Source organism: Fundulus heteroclitus, unplaced genomic scaffold, assembly GCF_011125445.2.
Source record: "Fundulus heteroclitus isolate FHET01 unplaced genomic scaffold, MU-UCD_Fhet_4.1 scaffold_980, whole genome shotgun sequence".
Classification (NCBI taxonomy): domain Eukaryota; kingdom Metazoa; phylum Chordata; class Actinopteri; order Cyprinodontiformes; family Fundulidae; genus Fundulus; species Fundulus heteroclitus.
The window spans coordinates 1-18868 of NW_023397451.1; the positions used below are offsets into that span (position 1 = coordinate 1).

The following is an 18868-nucleotide window of genomic DNA, read 5'->3' on the forward strand; positions in this document are numbered from 1 at the left end:
CTCGCTTAAGCTGCTGTTAGTCGAGGTGCATGCGTCTCTCTCCCCCCTCCCCCCATACATTTACCGCTGGGTCCCGTGTCGGCCAAGTGCCATGTACTGTGCAGGGTATGGCAGGCCGTTTTAACATTTATTAGCTTGACTGAATATGAATTTCAGACATCTCAAATACGGAATAAGATTTTTGCACTTAAAATATAACAGTTCATCTACATCATCTTATTTCAAGTGCAGAATAGCTAATAACCTTCTTTTAGGGGTAAGAATACTCATTCCATTGGCAAATAGTCTTATTTAGCTGCTCAAATCAAGGAAGAATACACTGATTTCAAGAAAGTTTTACTCACTTTTATTTCCCTTTTTGCAGTGCTAAAGTCTTGACTTAATGTGTATTTCAGATATCTCCAACAGAATTCTTGCTATCTAAAGTGGAAACTTTAGATATCTTAAATATAATTATTTATAGTAGAAATTACATCACTTTTCCCATTTATGTGTAGTGGGATTTTACTTTCGGATATCTAAAATAACTTTCTTCCTATCTAAAATAAACTTTCTGGATGTCTGAAAACTAATCCTGGATCTCCATAATCCATTTTTTACCGGTCATAGTTTTTATTTCAGATATCAAAAATCAATGATCAAAAGTTTTGAAACCAATAAATTCCGCTTTCTGTCCGTCAATTTGCGTTGGTAGTAATTGACAGAATTGCAAGAAAAGGGCATGAAACTGAGCGAGCCCTTAGCCAGGGAATGTGTAGCGACAGAGGGCGACGTTCAATAGAAAGTTGTGTAAGAAACCTTCACAGAATTGAACATTTATTGTCTACAGAAACCTACAATGAACAGTAAAGCAGTTTGACTGAGGTTGGAGTGCTAGCAATAGCTCATTTCCATCGAACCGAGGATCGTCGTTTCTTCATAAGGCGGGTTAGTTCAGGTAAGTCCTCACAAACAAAATTTCTTTTCTTTTTTTTTATTAATTGATTTCTATTTTATTTTTTGCTGTTAAAGATTGGGTTGTCTTCTGTATAAAATGTAATACTTAACATTTGTTTTCCTAGGGCGGAGTGGCAGACCATCTATTGTTACCAGAGAGCACATAGACGTCCTTATGAAGCAAGGACATACAATCAAAAAAAAGGCAAAAATGATCGGATGTTCCTCGTCGTTTTTGAACAACAAATCAAAGCTGGTGGACCTACACATAAGAGGAAGACTGTCTGCCTTAGATGACAATCAGCTGCAAGAGCGTGTGAGCACATTGCAGGACCAGTATCCAAACTCTGGGAATGAGGTTTGTCTTTTCTACAGAAAATTGATATTTAAGTTGGATCCGCTTGTGAGAGTATTTTTTAATCATTAATGCTTTCATGTTTGTATTTTTCAGATGATGAGGGTGCTGCTTCGTGCTCAAGGTGTGATTGTCACACGGGCCAGGGTACGCTAAATGTTGGGAAGGACAAACCTGACATCTGCTTCAAGAAGGTGGAGTCGGACTGTTGCAAGGTGGGCTTACCATATGCCGTACCTCAACAGTTTGTGGCATATTTATTTATATATATATATATATATATATATATATATATATATATATATATATATGAGAGTGAGATAGGCTGCTTGATTTGCTGTACTGAATCATGGAGAGTGAGCAGAGTTATGCTGGTAGTTACGCCACGTTTCGGTCTGTTGAGTTGGAGGATTTTTCACCCTCCTCATCCCCGGCGATGTAGGAAGGTTTTTGTGGAGCCAAGCAGGCCAGACTCTGATCAATTTGACCTGCTGGCTCAAGGCCCTGACTCAGTGAAGCCACAACCTGGCGCTGCAGAGTCAAATGGTGGACAGAATTGGTCCTGTTATATATTATCATATTTCAGAATCAGAATCAGAATCAACATATATTTCCTGCTTTGTAACCCAGGCGGGATCACCGGCAGCTTTGTGCATCATGATTCATTTGTAATGTGGACACGTCAGCCCCAGATCACCCTCTCTGTATCGTCTCAAACAGCAGGCAGATACCGCAGATCGCCCATGTCCAATGTCCAACCTAGAACCAACATCACAGTCTCACAGCAGCCCCTTCCCGGCCGCCTCAAGACACTAACTGCAGAACAATTGATTGCTTTCACATACACTGCCCAACAACACATAAAAAGTTGGTAAATTTGTTTTTTGAAGATAAAAAAGGTCGCTAGAGAGTTTGAAAAGTGCAATAGTGCTCTCTGTGGAGGCACAAGAAGATGCTCTATTTTTTTGTTTTGTTTTTTAAGACTGAGCTGGCTTTTATAGTCCTGAGCAGCCAGGGGACCAATGTCACACACTCAGAATTACGTTGCACGTGCAGAAACTAATGTTAATTTGAAATTCAATGCAAGAAGTTTGACCCTAGGAAGGCGCCATACTGAGTTTTGGACACAAAAGCCGGATTTCAACAAATATGCATTATAATTTTTCAAAAATAATGACCAGGATATGTAGATAGTACTATAAAACAACCATGTTAAGAGTTTATTGACAACAAACAGCTGATTTGGGGAAGAGTTACACTTTAACAGAATTTAGCAACCTAGAAACCAGGCTTTTCCATATTTGTTAAGCCTCCTATCTGGGATACCCTCCAGGTTGATATCAGTAGCTCTTTAAATTCTATTGTTGAGTTATTGTGCTCTGAATTGCTTTTTACAGAAAATTATCAAATGAAACAATATAGTGACCTTGAGTGTTTTTCCAGCAATGAATATATAACTTTGTCTTTTTGAAGATTGATAATGTTGATTTTTAGCACTAGGTGATAACGTGTTTCAAATATTTGCTGATATACTAATTCAATTATTCATAATTTCAGCAAAAAATGTTGAAACCATTGATTTATTTCTAATACGGGTTTTCTGATCATTATCGTATATTGTCTCCAGGTAGGGGGTTGTATCCTTATTTTAAGTACTAATTTTATTTTGTGTTGTTTCAACTTTCTAGATGGGGCTTTGTGATACATGGTGCCATCGAAGGACACTCGTGTGGGATTACTTCAGCTGCAGTATAAACAATAGGGCAACAACAGTACTCTGTCAGTTTTTGAAAGCAACATCTTACTATGGACTACCATCAAGAGTCAGATCAGACCATGGGGATGAAAACATGCTGCTTGCTTTATGCATGCATCTAGTTCAAGGGCTGGAACACAGAGGCTTCATAACAGGAGAATCAGTTCATAATCAGCGCATAGAACACCTTTGGCAGGATGTATTTTTGCATGTGCTGCAGCATTTCTACCATACATTCTATTGTCTGGAGGACGCAGAGAATCTTAACCCAGATAATGATATCCACAGACTTTCTTTACATATTGTATATCCACCTGAGATTCAAAGGAGGCTGGAACAGTTCAGACAGGCTTGGTACCACCATGGTTTGCCCACAGAAAGTAATCACACAGCAGCTCGTCTGTAATTCTGATGCAGAATACATTTGACAATTATTGACATTTAATCATTCTTTTGCACATTGCCATTATCACTTTATTTTAGATCTGTAAATATTTATTTATATATATATATATATATATATATATATATATATATATATATATATATATATATATATATATATATATATTTCTTTTGTGGGGAATGTTGTATTTATATAATTGTTGTTTTTATATCTGCAGCGTGTAACGAAAATAATTTCCCACTGAGATTATTAAAGTATTTCTGATTCTGAAATAACTGTTGGGTGCGGTTCGATGAAACCTTGCAGTCAGGCCGCTGTGAGGAACTTGTAAACTTTAGTTCAGAAAAAAGGAAGAAGCATGAATACCGTCACTGTATCCCTAACCTAACCTTCGGATGTTTGCGTTTCTACCACATTTTAATTGTGCTCTGAGCGAAAGATTCCGTTTTGCAGATTTAGATGCCCAACTAAGTCAAGACGACAGACGCTCACAACATCTCTTCTATAAGAACTCCAAAGGACTGTACACATTATGCACAAACACATCAGATAGACTAGGTAATATAAAACAGCTTCTTTATTGACTCTAATGGGAAATTCTATATAGTTTGCATATCTTATGTTTCAACCTCTCCCTTACATCTGGAGCTGCTGTCTTACAGGAGTTGTCTGGACCAACATGATCTCACATACAGAACCTTCTGAAAGTATTTAGCCCCCTTGAACTTTTCAACCTTTGGCCAAATTTCAGGCTTCAAACATAAAGATATAAAACTACATGTTTTCGTGAAGAATCAACAAGTGGGACACAATCATTAAGTGGGACGAAATTTATTCATTCTCTTTCTTTTAAAAAACACATTTTTATTTTGGCCCTCTTCTTGTGTTAAACTTCTCCCTCCTTTTGGCAAAAATATCTGTTTATTTATTTTTTCTTTGTCATTAGTGGCCATGATAAGTTCAGTTTAATATTTTTTTATGTATCAAACTTTAATTTTGAGTATTTTCTTTATTGCCATAAAGACAAACCTAGAAGAGAACATATGATGGTCTTGGATAACAATTTGTCAACTTCCTGAAAGTTGTTAAAATCTAAAACCATTTCAGAAGTTTAATGACAGAACCTGAATCATCTGGCACAGTCTTCTGATATTTTATCCTCAGGACCAGCTAAAGGCTTTTAGTAAAAAACATATGAACAGTATTTTTTAAACACTGGTACACTTTTCAGACTTGTAAAACCACGTTTTACCTTAAAATTAAGTAAAACATTAACAACAGCTGGACAAACATGCAAACCCGTCATCACCTTACAGCGTAACCTTTCATAGTCACATTCGTGATCATTTAAGAAACTCCAAAGGTCGGAGTTTGCAAAATTCCCTCCATCATGTATATTCTAACAGCCTTGTAGGAGGAGTGCAGCGACAGATACAACAGGACAACAACACTAGTATTGGCTTCTGGGTAAATTGTCTTGGTGTCATGCAGAAACTGGATTTCAGGCTGGCAGGAAAAGCCAAGTGGAGGGATGGCAGAGGCTCCAGAGGTGAACATCGAGAGAGAGGGTGGACCATCCTCCTCTTCTATAAGACAGAACAATAGAAGAATACGACTGTTAGACATGGAAAAAACACCCCTGATGTATTGTACAAAGTAATTTTAAATTTATGGAAATTGACTAAAATGCAAAAACAGACCTTTAATGTCAATCAGCCAGTCACTCCTAAAGCAGACCAATTGGTTCTCCAGAACGCGCTGATTGCTGCCCTGAGCAGAATAGGTCACTGTGGCTCATGTCCCTGGCAGTGAGGGCTTTCTCCTCACACACGGACATGTCAGGAACAACAGCTGGGTTTTTCTGGAGCTCTTTCAGTAGCCCCAGAATCTTGAAGCCCTCTGCAAACCTAAGAGGCAAGGCAAGTTTATTTCTAAAGCACATCTAATGTACAAGAAAATTTCTACAAAAACCTTAAAGCAAGGTACAGAGGACATTAAAAAAGTACATATAAAAAAACAAACATGATTAACAAACAATTTATTAAAGGAACAATAAGCATTATTTTGACACAAGGTTGTGCTTTAGCACTGTCTGTAGACCAAAACAATCATGGGTGCTTTCAAAGGCTGCCTGCACCGCGGCGTGGTGACCACTCTGCATTTCTCAGCGTATTATTAGCATGGTGGACCGCCAGGCTAATATTAACTATAGACCTAAGAACAGGTGGGTCTTTAATCTGGATTTACATAAAAATGTTTTAGCTGAGTCTGGGAGTTTGTTCCAGACATGTGGAGCATAGAAGCTGAATGCAGCTTCTTTAGGTCTGCTTCTGACTATGGGAACCGGTCCAGATTGCATCCAGATGACCTGAGAGGTCTTATGGATTTATGTTGGATCAGAAGGCCACTGATGGATCCTGGTCCTAAAACAATCAGAGCTTTATAGACCAGCAGCATAACTCAAAAGTCTGTCTTCTGACAGTGAGGGAGCCAATGGAAAGACCTCAGAACCAGACTGATGTGGTCCAAGGGTTTGTTTTTAGCTAGAGCTGAATGAGCTGCAGATCTCTATTACAGGGGTTGGACAATGAAACTGAAACACCTCTTATTTTAGTGTGGTAGCTTTCATGGTCACATTGGACCAGCCTGGTGGCCAATCTTCATTAATTGCACATTGAACCAATAAGAGCAGAGTGTGAAGGTCCAATTAGCAGGGTAAGAGCACAGTTTTGCTCAAAATATTGCACTGCACACAACATTATGGGTGACATACCAGAGTTCAAAAGAGGACAAATTGGATGCACATGGTTCAAACTAGTGATGGGTCCGGCAACACCGATGTGTCGGCGCATGTGTCGAGCTCATAGAGCAAAACCCGTGTCGATGCGCGTATCGACACGGGAAAGTCACGTGACCGATACAGGAACTGTTTCGAACTGACTGACGCACCAAACTGTTTCTGTTCCCTCTAAGCTGCACGCGTGTGCATTTGCGCACAGCAAAGATATGCTGCGCAGTAAATAAAATCCAAGTTGAACTGTAAACAAAGTAACGGTTAATAATGGTTCATTTTTAACCATGTTGCAACTCTGGTGTGATGGTGTACCACAGTTTCGCTCTGTGAGCAGCAGGTGCTGATCGGAGCGCGCCACTGATTAATGGGTTGGGCAGACGCCTTTATGGTTGGGCGGGTTGCGCTGTGCGTCTTTGTTCTGAGCGTCGTTTCAGGAAAAAACGGCTGATCTACCCTGAGTAGAAAGCTGCTACTCTGAGTAGTTCGATCAATCATTGAACGTGAGCATGAGCATTGAAAGGACATGGCAGCAAAAATTTTTTAATAAATAAATAAATATAAAAGCCAGTCCACAAGCATCCTCGTTCACATTATTTATTGACTGTATCTAAAAAAAAAAAATCAAATATATGTTTAATTCAAATGAAAATATAAAATAATGCAATGCAACATACAATGATTTAAATTGTATTGTGTATACTTGGTCATCAAATCAGTGTCAGTTAACTCTGTCAACCAGGTTGGCTGTAGGGATTTTTAAGGTCCAGCAGGTGTCAGTATTCAGTGACACAGTATCGGCACAGTTTGGCAATGTGTTGAAACGCTTCATGACGCCTCATCGACCCATCACTAGTTCAAACATTGTATCCTGAAGGAGGTGCCGTGTATCAGGATGACAATGCACCAATACACACAGCAAGACTGGTGAAAGATTGGTTTGATGAACATGAAAGTGAAGTTGAACATCTCCCATGGCCTGCAGTCACCAGATCTAAATATTATTGAGCCACTTTGGGGTGTTTTGGAGGAGCGAGTCAGGAAACATTTTCCTCCACCAGCATCACGTCGTGACCTGGCCACTATCCTGCAAGAAGAATGGCTTAAAATCCCTCTGACCACTGTGCAGGACTTGTTTATGTCATTCCCAAGACGAATTGACACTGTATTGGCCGCAATAGGAGGCCCTAAACCATACTAATAAATGATTGTGGTCTAAAACCAGGTGTTTCAGTTTGATTGTCCAACCCCTGTATATTTAAATGGTAGATCTGTAAACATGCTGTTACAATAATTAGGCTGACTGCAGATGAATGAAGGACTAGTTTCTCCAGGTCCTGCAAAGTAATCACACATTTCATCTGATATTCTTAAGGCTGATTTTGTAATTGCCTTAACTTGTTTCTTAAAATTTAGGTCTGAATCTGTCACTAAATCCAGATTTCTGGCCTGGTTGGTGGTTTTTAGAAGTATAGATTAATATCCCTGTCCATCAATCTTACTGATAAAGGCACCACAACACAAGTATGCTAACAGAAACATGGAGGAACCCATTTTTTCCCCTCAGATCTTATGACAACATCAACACCTTTGTTAAGATAAGAGGGTGTGAATATTTTACTGGTCGTGGGCAACTCTCATAGGTCCGTTGACAATAAACTTGACAGCGGAGCGAACTAGGGAGTCCTTTTTTCTCCAGTTTGGGACATGCCTAAGGCAACCCTTGATGCTAATGCTGTCTGCAGCTTCTTCAATGGCAAAATTAGCCTCATTGGTGATTTCACTTTCTTTTGTCTGAATAAAGATGAATACACATGAGTCCACCCAGCCTCTCCCCCAGTGACCGCTGGAGATAGGCACCAGCAACCCCCGCCACCCCATCAGGGATTAGGCGGGTCTGAAAATGGATGGACGGACACATGAGTCCCACCAATAAACTCATACTAAGTGCATGTCTTTGGTTAATGGAAGGAAACCGGTGTGCCTAAAGGGGGCCACATATACACAGGGAGAACATGCAAACTTCACACAGAGGCTTTTAAGCCTCATCTGTGGTAGGCCCACATTATCCAGGACTAAGCATTTTAAAAAGTATTGAAGGTGACAAATGACAGTTTATACTCATACCTTGATTAGCTGCTCCCGGAGTTTGTGATCATGCAGAACTTCTGGTCTGAAAGGGGCCTTTGGAAGCCCGCAAATTGCTGAAACAGCCCTTCTGAGAAAAAATGGTGGGCAACTCCTCCACGGACAACACAGACTGTAATCATTTTTGCTACAAAGTAGTACAACTTTGCTTCCAATGCTGCAGAAGAAACATAAAAGGATGGTTAGTTAAATGACTACCCAAGACTAAATTCCTCTGCTTAAAATAGACTGAATTCACTAGAATGAGGAAGGCATGATTAAAAACGAACCCTGACATACAAAATACCCTAGCACTATGTGACGTTTATTTGATGGCTGGCTGGAGAAATACTCATGTCCACTCCACTGATCAGCTAAGACAAAATGGCTTTTAGGGTAACTCTGAGAGATGGGAAGAGGAGAAAAATTAACTGTAATGTAACAATTCTATAATCTTATTTTAAAAGTTTTGGTTTTTTGTGACCAGAAGTTCAATTCAATTTATTTAAATGTTATTTATATAGTGCCAATTCACAACACAACCTTGTATAGGCATATTGAAATTTTAGATATCTGAAATTCCAATTTAATTCGTCATATAATCAGTAGTGGATATATGTAATGTCATTTCTACTAGTAGAAATATATTTTTGATGTCAAGAATTATATATCTGGATATCTAGAATGTTTTATTTATTTTTTATATCTGAAATGATGATGACTAGTATTGACTGGATTATGGAGATCTGAAATTAGATTTCATCCTAGTCGGAATTCAGTTTTAGACATCCGGAATGTTTATTTTAGATTGGAAGAATGTTATTGTAGATGTCTGTAAATAAAAGCCCTATACACATGAATGGGGAAAGTGACGTAATTTGTACTACTTTGAATTATATTCAAGATATCTGAAATATTCATTTTAGATAGGACAAATGTTATTGTAGATGTCTGAAATGTAAATTTTGACTAGGAAGGAATGTATTTGAGATGTCTGGTATACATATTCAGTCAAGCTAATAAATGTTAAAACGGCCTGCCATACCCTGCACAGTACATGGCACTTGGCCGACACGGGACCCAGCGGTAAATGTATGGGGGGAGGGGGGAGAGAGACGCATGCACCTCGACTAACAGCAGCTTAAGCAGCCTATATCCCGCTCTCAAGATAAAAGCATCTACTAAACAGGCAGCGCTGTGGCTACTTTACTCAACACAGTAGCTCTTTAGCACATAGCAAGCTGCTGCGTGGGGGCCATAGGTTCGCCCACTTTGCTTGCCTGTCTGAAAATATTTAGACATCTAACCTCACACCATTACAAACATTCCTCAACGTGAACAAAGTTAGTAAGCGTACAATTTATTGTAAATATCAACAGAATGGGCTAATAACATGACAACAATTATTTTCAACCTGTTTTATCTACTTACCGACAACTTCACCGCTGTTCCCTCTTGCTGTTAAAAAGCTGTCTGGCCTGGGGAGTGCCGAACAAGACTTCTTTGTCAGAAAGACGTCGTTGGTGTAGACACTTGTCAATCAAACAAGTCTGACCAATAGAGAAGCACCCGCCCACCACGGTACGTTTGTTCCAAAATGATTCAATCGAAAAAATTTGAACTTCAAAACTTTTTGAGCTTCAAAAAAAAAAGTGATTCAAACGAAAAAATCTGAACTTCAAAACTTTTTTCACTTAAAAAAAAAAATGATTCAATCAAAAAAAATTGAACTTTAAAACTTTTTTCTCTTCAAAAAAAAAAAGTTATTTAATCAAAAAATGTTGAACTTCAAATTTTTTTTTTCTTCAAAAAAAAAAAAAAAAACAACGAAAAAACACATTCTCTTCAATAGCTTTTTATTGCCGGGTAATTTTTTTTGCATTTAATTAATTTATTTTTTTAATTGAAAATATTTTTTTTGATTGAAACAACTTTTTTGGAATTGAATGATTAAGACACAAATGTCCTACCCATGTATACCCCAAACGCAAAAAAAGATTACTTCAATCAAAGAAAACATTTTCAATTAAAAAAAAAGTGTTCAAATGCAATTTTTGGAGTCTCAAATATTTTATTTGCATTCAAAACTATTTTCTATGATTGAAAATGTTTATCTTTTCATTGAAGTGACTTTTTTTTATTGATTCCCTTGTTTGTTTGTTTGAAGCAACTTATTTTTTGATTGAATGATAAAGACACAAATGTCCTACCCATTATATGGTCCAATCAAAAAACATTGCTTCAAACAAAAAAAAACTGACTTCTATCAAAGAAAACATTTTCAATCAAAGAAAATCAGTGTTCAAATGTATTTTTTTGAGTCTCAAATATATTTTTGGATTCAAATACTTTTTTTCTTTGATTGAAAAGTTTTTTTTTAATTGAAGTGAATTTTTTTTTAATTGAAAATATATTTTTTGATTGAAGCAACCTTTTTTTTGATTGAATAATAAAGACACAAATCTACCTTCATAGACACCGCAGTTAAAAAGCAGATGTTGACAGGTTTAAATGTTGTTCATAACACCCGTAATTTTGTAACTGAATCTGCCAAAAAACAAACAAACACATTTTTACCCATGAGAGATATATTTAAACGTTTTTATATCATTGATATAAGAACAAGTAGCTCCATTGGTCATATTTTAATCCGTTTTCCTCGTCGATATGCAGCTGTACAGAGTGGTGCGCGCTCCCGCGACAGGGGACGCATATCTCGGCAGGGAGGCATTTTTCGGCAAAATCATTATTCCATCAAGTAAGCTAGAAAAAACTAGTTCATGTTGAAGTTAAATGTGTTCTACACACTTCCTCCTTGGAAAACATTCGTCTTTGTGAGAATTACTTTGCTCAGAAAGAACTTGAATATGGTTTGAAAGTATTTTGGGTAGAGTATGAATAAATGTCTCAGCGATTTGTGTTAAAGCTAAGCTAGCTAAGTATGGAAAGACTCTTAAAAAACTATTTTGAAAAACACAGAAATATACTAAAAATTATACTACAGAAAAACAAGTTTAAATAAGTGGGATTTGTAGTTCTGTAATGAGTCTGAGTTCCTGATGGTTTGGGGCAGCAGGAGCGAAGTTTTGGTTCCCTAAAGCCATTGATCTGATGATTACTCAGAATCCATTTTAAAACTTAAACACATTATATTAAATGGTTTCTAACAGCTAGAATCTTTAAACATTGCCACAGTTTTTAACTATATAATATAAACAATATAAAAGTTTTTTAGCCCGACTCGTACCTGCAGTTAAAACAGAAGATGAAACTAAAATGTTCACCGCCTGCAGACACAGCTCCTTCTCTCTCTGGAAAGACGACACATGTTAATTTTAACTTCATGAACCTCATCATCAATAAAATTCAGAGACCCAGAATGAACAAGATGAAAATAAAGCAAAAATGATATCAAGCCATTAATATTAATGACACACTTTAGTTACATTAGGTTTTATCCCTTTTTAGGAGTTTATTAACATTATGATGTGTTCTGAAAGCAGCCCAGCTTAGCGCAGGTTCTGCTACATGTTGCTGCCACTGAGAGACCTGATGTCTCCTCCACCGTCATCATCAGCCATGGCAGCTGTTGACGGCCCTGCCACAAACATTTCTGATATTTTTGAACATTTGGCAGCAAGTGCTTGAAAAGCAATTTGTTGTTTTTATTCACACAGTTTCTCTGAGCCTCCTCACTTTTTCTCTATCTCAGCATCCTAAATTACACCTAAAGGTAGTTTATTTATAATGAACCAGTTCACAACAAAAGGCAACATAAAGACGTGTAAAATCAGACAGATTCATCAATGTTTCCAAGGAGAACATTGGTGATTGTAAAGAAATCAACAATATTTCTGATGAATTGTTTAATAGCAGATTTTTCTCCCTGTCTCCTCAGACTGAGTGGCTGTAACCTCTCAGAGAGAAGCTGTGAAGCTCTGTCCTCAGTTCTCAGCTCCCAGTCCTCCAGTCTCAGAGAACTGGACCTGAGGAACAACAACCTGCAGGATTCAGGAGTGAAGCTTCTCTCTGCTGGACTGGAGAGTCCAAACTGCAGACTGGAAACTCTCAGGTACAAAGTTCTCCATCCTGTTGAGACAAGATTTATGTCCATTACCTGATAAAACATGATGGAAATGTTAGTTCACTGATAGATTTGTTAACTTTTGTCTGACCTTTATTCCCTATCAATAGAAACCAGGTAGAGATTCACCGTATAGGAGTGATTCTCAAAGTTTTTTTGTGCCCCATTAAAGAATTAAACATTTCCAGGACCTCCGACAACAAAATGTGTCAGAAATGTAACTTTTATTGTTTTCTCTTTTAATTTATTAAAGCAGTCACTTTGAAAATTATGCAGAATTTAAAATTTTAATACATTATAAAATAATGGTTGATGCATCGGCGTTGCAGGACCCATTACTAACATTTACAAAGCAGACTAACTTGGCCTTAGAACATTAGCTAAGATTACTGTAGTGACGTTGTATCATTTTCTCAGATTTACCAAGTGGTTGGGTTGCTTTAACCTGCTCATTACACAGCCTTGTGTTCTGAAAGCAGCCCAGCTTAGCGCAGGTTCTGCTACATGTTGCTGCCACTGAGAGACCTGATGTCTCCTCCACCGTCATCATCAGCCATGGCAGCTGTTGACGGCCCTGCCACAAACATTTCTGTTATTTTTGAACATCTGGCAGCAAGTGCTTGAAAAGCAAGTTGTTGTTTTTATTCACACAGTTTCTCTGAGCCTCCTCACTTTTTCTCCATCTCAGCATCCTAAATTACACCTAAAGGTAGTTTATTTATAATGAACCAGTTCACAACAAAAGGCAACATAAAGACGTGTAAAATCAGACAGATCCATCAATCTTTCCAAGGAGAACATTGGTGACTGTAAAGAAATCAACAATATTTCTGATGAATTGTTTAATAGCAGATTTTTCTTCCTGTCTCCTCAGACTGAGTGGCTGTAACCTCTCAGAGAGAAGCTGTGAAGTTCTGTCCTCAGTTCTCAGCTCCCAGTCCTCCAGTCTCAGAGAACTGGACCTGAGTAACAACAACCTGCAGGATTCAGGAGTGAAGCTTCTCTCTGCTGGACTGGAGAGTCCAAACTGCAGACTGGAAACTCTCAGGTACAAAGTTCTCCATCCTGTTGAAACCAGATTTCTGTCCATTACCTGTTAAAACATGATGGAAATGTTAGTTCACTGATAGATTTGTCAACTTTTGTCTGACCTTTATTCCCTATCAATAGAAACCAGGTAGAGATTCACCGTATAGGAGTGATTCTCAAAGTTTTTTTGTGCCCCATTAAAAAAATTAAACATTTCCAGGACCTCCGACAACAAAATGTGTCAGAAATGTAACTTTTATTGTTTTCTCTTTTAATTTATTAAAGCAGTCACTTTGAAGATTGTGCAGGATAAAAAAATTAAATACATTATAAAACAATGGTCCACGCATCAGTGTTGCAGGACCCATCACTAACATTTACAAAGCAGACTAACTTGGCCTTAGAACATTAGCTAAGATTACTGTATTGACGTTGTATCATTTTCTCAGATTTACCAAGTGGTTGGGTTGCTTTAACCTGCTCATTACACAGCTTTGTGTTCTGAAAGCAGCCCAGCTTAGCGCCGGTTCTGCTACATGTTGCTGCCACTGAGAGACCTGATGTCTCCTCCACCGTCATCATCAGCCATGGCAGCTGTTGACGGCCCTGCCACAAACATTTCTGTTATTTTTGAACATTTGGCAGCAAGTGCTTGAAAAGCAAGTTGTTGTTTTTATTCACACATTTTCTCTGAGCCTCCTCACTTTTTCTCCATCTCAGCATCATAAATTACACCTAAAGGCAGTTTATTTATAATGAATCAGTTCACAACAAAAGGCAACATAAAGACGTGTAAAATCAGACAGATCCATCAATGTTTCCAAGGAGAACATTGGTGACTGTAAAGAAATCAACAATATTTCTGATGAATTGTTTAATAGCAGATTTTTCTTCCTGTCTCCTCAGACTGAGTGGCTGTAACCTCTCAGAGAGAAGCTGTGAAGCTCTGTCCTCAGTTCTCAGCTCCCAGTCCTCCAGTCTCAGAGAACTGGACCTGAGTAACAACAACCTGCAGGATTCAGGAGTGAAGCTTCTCTCTGCTGGACTGGAGAGTCCAAACTGCAGACTGGAAACTCTCAGGTACAAAGTTCTCCATCCTGTTGAAACCAGAATTATGTCCATTACCTTCTAAAACATGATGGAAATGTTAGTTTAAAGATAGATTTGTTAACTTTTGTCTGACCTTTATTCCCTATGAATAGAAACCAGGCACAGATTCACCATATAGGAGTGATTCTCAAAGGATTTTATATTGTGACCAATTTGAAGAATGAAATATATTTAGGAGCCCCATCCCAACAAAATGTGTCAGAATTGTAACTTTTATATTTTTCTGTTTTAATGCATTAAATATAATAATAAAAATATAATAATAATAATAGTCAAGCCTTTAGCTAAAAGAGCAATAAATTCATGCCATGAATAAATTACATAAATTAGATAATAAATAAGTTAATAGTTTAAAATTAGTCCAAGTCAATCAACAGTTAAAAAGGTTTAGGGATTCATGGTTAATCAGAGTGAGACATCCCACCTTTGTCAGCTTTGTACGTGAATTACGTTACATAGTTAGTGCTCTTACCTTAAACTATCTTTGATGTATTTTCTCCGGAAAAATCATTGTTCCATCAAGTAAGCTAGAAAAAACTGTTCATGTTGAAGTTTAATGTGTTCTACACACTTCTGCCTTGGAAAACATTCGTCTTTGTGAGAATTACTTTGCTCAGAAAGAACTTGAATATGTTTTGAAAGTATTTTGGGTAGAGTATGAATAAATGTCTCAGCGATTTGTGTTAAAGCTAAGCTAGCTAAGTATGGAAAGACTCTTAAAAAACTATTTTGAAAAACACAGAAATATACTAAAAATTATACTACAGAAAAACAAGTTTAAATAAGTGGGATTTGTAGTTCTGTAATGAGTCTGCGTTCCTGATGGTTTGGGGCAGCAGGAGCGAAGTTTTGGTTCCCTAAAGCCGTTGATCTGATGATTACTCAGAATCCATTTTAAAACTTAAACACATTATATTAAATGGTTTCTAACAGCTAGAATCTTTAAACATTGCCACAGTTTTTAACTATATAATATAAACAATATAAAAGTTTTTTAGCCCGACTCGTACCTGCAGTTAAAACAGAAGATGAAACTAAAATGTTCACCGCCTGCAGACACAGCTCCTTCTCTCTCTGGAAAGACGACACATGTTAATTTTAACTATCCATGAACCTCATCATCAATAAAATTCAGAGACCCAGAATAAACAAGATGAAAATAAGGCAAAATAATATCAAGCCATTAATATTAATGACACACTTTAGTTACATTAGGTTTTATCCCTTTTTAGGAGTTTATTAACATTCTGATGTGTTCTGAAAGCAGCCCAGCTTAGCGCAGGTTCTGCTACATGTTGCTGCCACTGAGAGACCTGATGTCTCCTCCACCGTCATCATCAGCCATGGCAGCTGTTGACGGCCCTGCCACAAATATTTCTGTTATTTTTGAACATTTGGCAGCAAGTGCTTGAAAAGCAAGTTGTTGTTTTTATTCACACAGTTTCTCTGATCCTCCTCACTTTTTCTCCAGCTCAGCATCCTAAGTTACACCTAAAGGTAGTTTATTTATAATGAATCAGTTCACAACAAAAGGAAACATAAAGACGTGTAAAATCAGACAGATCCATCAATGTTTCCAAGGAGAACATTGGTGACTGTACAGAAATCAACAATATTTCTGATGAATTGTTTAATAGCAGATTTTTCTCCCTGTCTCCTCAGACTGAGTGGCTGTAACCTCTCAGAGAGAAGCTGTGAAGCTCTGTCCTCAGTTCTCAGCTCCCAGTCCTCCAGTCTCAGAGAACTGGACCTGAGGAACAACAACCTGCAGGATTCAGGAGTGAAGCTTCTCTCTGCTGGACTGGAGAGTCCAAACTGCAGACTGGAAACTCTCAGGTACAAAGTTCTCCATCCTGTTGAAACCAGAATTATGTCCATTACCTTCTAAAACATGATGGAAATGTTAGTTTAAAGATAGATTTGTTAACTTTTGTCTGACCTTTATTCCCTATGAATAGAAACCAGGCACAGATTCACCGTATAGGAGTGATTCTCAAAGGTTTTATTATGTGATCACTTTGAAGAATGAAATAAATTTAGGAGCCCCATCCCAACAAAGTGCGTCAGAATTATTCAATTCAATTTTATTTATATAGCTCCAATTCATGAAACATGTCATCTCAAGGCACTTTACAAAGTGCCTTGAGCTTCTTGAGCAGCTCTACATTCTCAAAATCAGTCAGATTATACAGATTGGTCAAAAATTTCCTATATAAGGGAACCAGTTAATTGCTTCAATGTCCCGACAAGCAGCATTCACTCCTAAAGAAGCGTAGAGCCACAGGGAGAGTCGTCTGCATTGTACATGGCTTTGCTGCAGTCCTTCATACTGAGCAAGCATGAAGCGACAGTGGGAAGAAAAACCTCCGGCAGAACCAGGCTCAGTATGAACGGTCATCTGCCTCGATCGACTGGGGGTTACAGAAGACAGAGCAGAGACACAACAAGAGAGACAAAAAAGCACAGAAGCACACATTGATCTAGTAATCTGTTCTACATTAGATGGTAGTAGCAGGTGATCTGTCTACCCTGGATGATGTCACAGTTAACAGAACGCCAGACCTACTATGAAGAAAAAGAGAGAGAGCAAAAAGTTAAAAGCTGAAATGACAACAGTAATTTCAATGTAATACAATGCAAAACTGGAGAACAGTAGAAATCAGTAGAGTGAGAAAATTAGACCCTGATGTCCTCCAGCAGCCTAGGCCTATCACAGCACAACTATAGAGATAGCTCAGGGTAACATGAGCCACTCTAACTATAAGCTTTGTCAAAAAGGAAAGTTTTAAGATTAGTCTTAAAAGTAGATAGGGTGTCTGCCTCACGGACCAAAACTGGGAGTTGGTTCCACAGGAGAGGAGCCTGATAGCTAAAGGATCTGCCTCCCATTCTACTTTTAGAGACTCTAGGAACCACCAGCAGACCTGCAGTCTGAGAGCGAAGTGCTCTGTTAGGAACATACGGGGTAATCAGAGCTCTGATATATGATGGAGCTTGATTATTAAGGGCTTTACACGTTATAACTTTTATAGTTTTCTGTTTTAATGCATTAAATATTAATAATGATTTCCCTGCCGTTTGTTAAAAGAGCAATAAATTCATGGCATGAATAAATTACATAAATAATGTAATAGATGAGTTAACAGTTTAAACTTACTTCTAGTAAATCAGTGCTAAAAACAGTTAAAAAGGTTTGTCAGGAACAAGAGGTTGAGGATCCAGTATTCAGCCAGACACTAGAGTGCAAAAAAAGGCTTTATTAAAGCTCAAAAAGATCAGACAGGGATAAGCAGGCTCGGTCGTCAAATAACAGTCAAGGATCAAAACACAATCAGGCAAATTCCAATTAGGGCAGGCAGACCCGATGGTCAAAAATAGTCCAGAACGGTACACTGATAAGCAAACTAACTAGGCAGGGATCAGGCAAACTCAGAAACTCCACGACAGAGCCAGGGTCAGGCAAAATAGGCAGTTAAAAACGGAAAAACAGGTTCAAGGATCAGGCTGGCTCAGAAGTCAAACAGGCACATTGGATCAATATTAGTGATGGGTCCGGCAACGCCGATGCGTCGGCGCATGCGTCAAGCTGATAGAGCAACACCCGTGTTGATGCGCGTATCGCTAAGGGAAAGTATCGCTAAGGGAAAGTCACGTGACCGATACAGGAACTGTTTTTAATTGACTCAGACAAGCCAAAGCAGTGTTCCCTCTAAGCTGCGCGCATGTGCATTCGCGCACAGCATCTGGATTCAGCACACACAGCAAAGCTATGCTGCGCATTAAATACAATCCAAGCGGAACCGTAAACAAAATATTAATAAACCAAGTTATTTTTTGCATCTCTGGTGTGATGGTGCACCACGGTCGCGCTCTGTGAGCGCCAGGTGCTGATCGGAGCGCACTGCTGATTGATGGGTTGGGCAGACACCTTTATGGTTGGGCAGGTTGCGCTGTGCGTCTTTGTTCTGAGCGTCGTTTCAGAAAAAACGGCTGATCTACACTGAGTAGAAAGCTGCTACTCTGAGTAGTTCTACATCACGCTGTCATACTCAGCGTTTCTGGTTTCAGAACACATGATATCAGTCAGGTAACTAAACACAGCGTCTGATCAACTATGAGTTGAACATGAGAACGAGCGTGAAAAAAAGGCCGATTAATCGAACACAAATACGTGATTCACCATGGCAACGACAGCAAATAATCTTGTGTGCATGTCCTGCGAATGGAATTAGAAATCTGTAAAGAAGGCATATGAACAATATAAAACGACAAGA

General features: G+C 38.3%; 2 long non-coding RNA genes across 2 annotated transcripts; one reads left to right on the forward strand and one right to left on the reverse strand.

Moving 5' to 3' along the window:
- Nucleotides 1-660: 660 nt before the first annotated feature.
- On the forward strand, nucleotides 661-3564 carry LOC118562593. Its single transcript, XR_004930684.1, has 4 exons — nucleotides 661-937; nucleotides 1062-1294; nucleotides 1388-1506; nucleotides 2980-3564. It is a non-coding gene; the product is annotated as an uncharacterized LOC118562593 (long non-coding RNA).
- A 448-nt stretch (nucleotides 3565-4012) lies between these two features.
- Nucleotides 4013-10061, reverse strand: LOC118562592. Its single transcript, XR_004930683.1, has 4 exons — nucleotides 9803-10061; nucleotides 8372-8549; nucleotides 5154-5360; nucleotides 4013-5039 (listed from the first exon to the last, which is right to left on the reverse strand). It is a non-coding gene; the product is annotated as an uncharacterized LOC118562592 (long non-coding RNA).
- Nucleotides 10062-18868: the final 8807 nt, after the last annotated feature.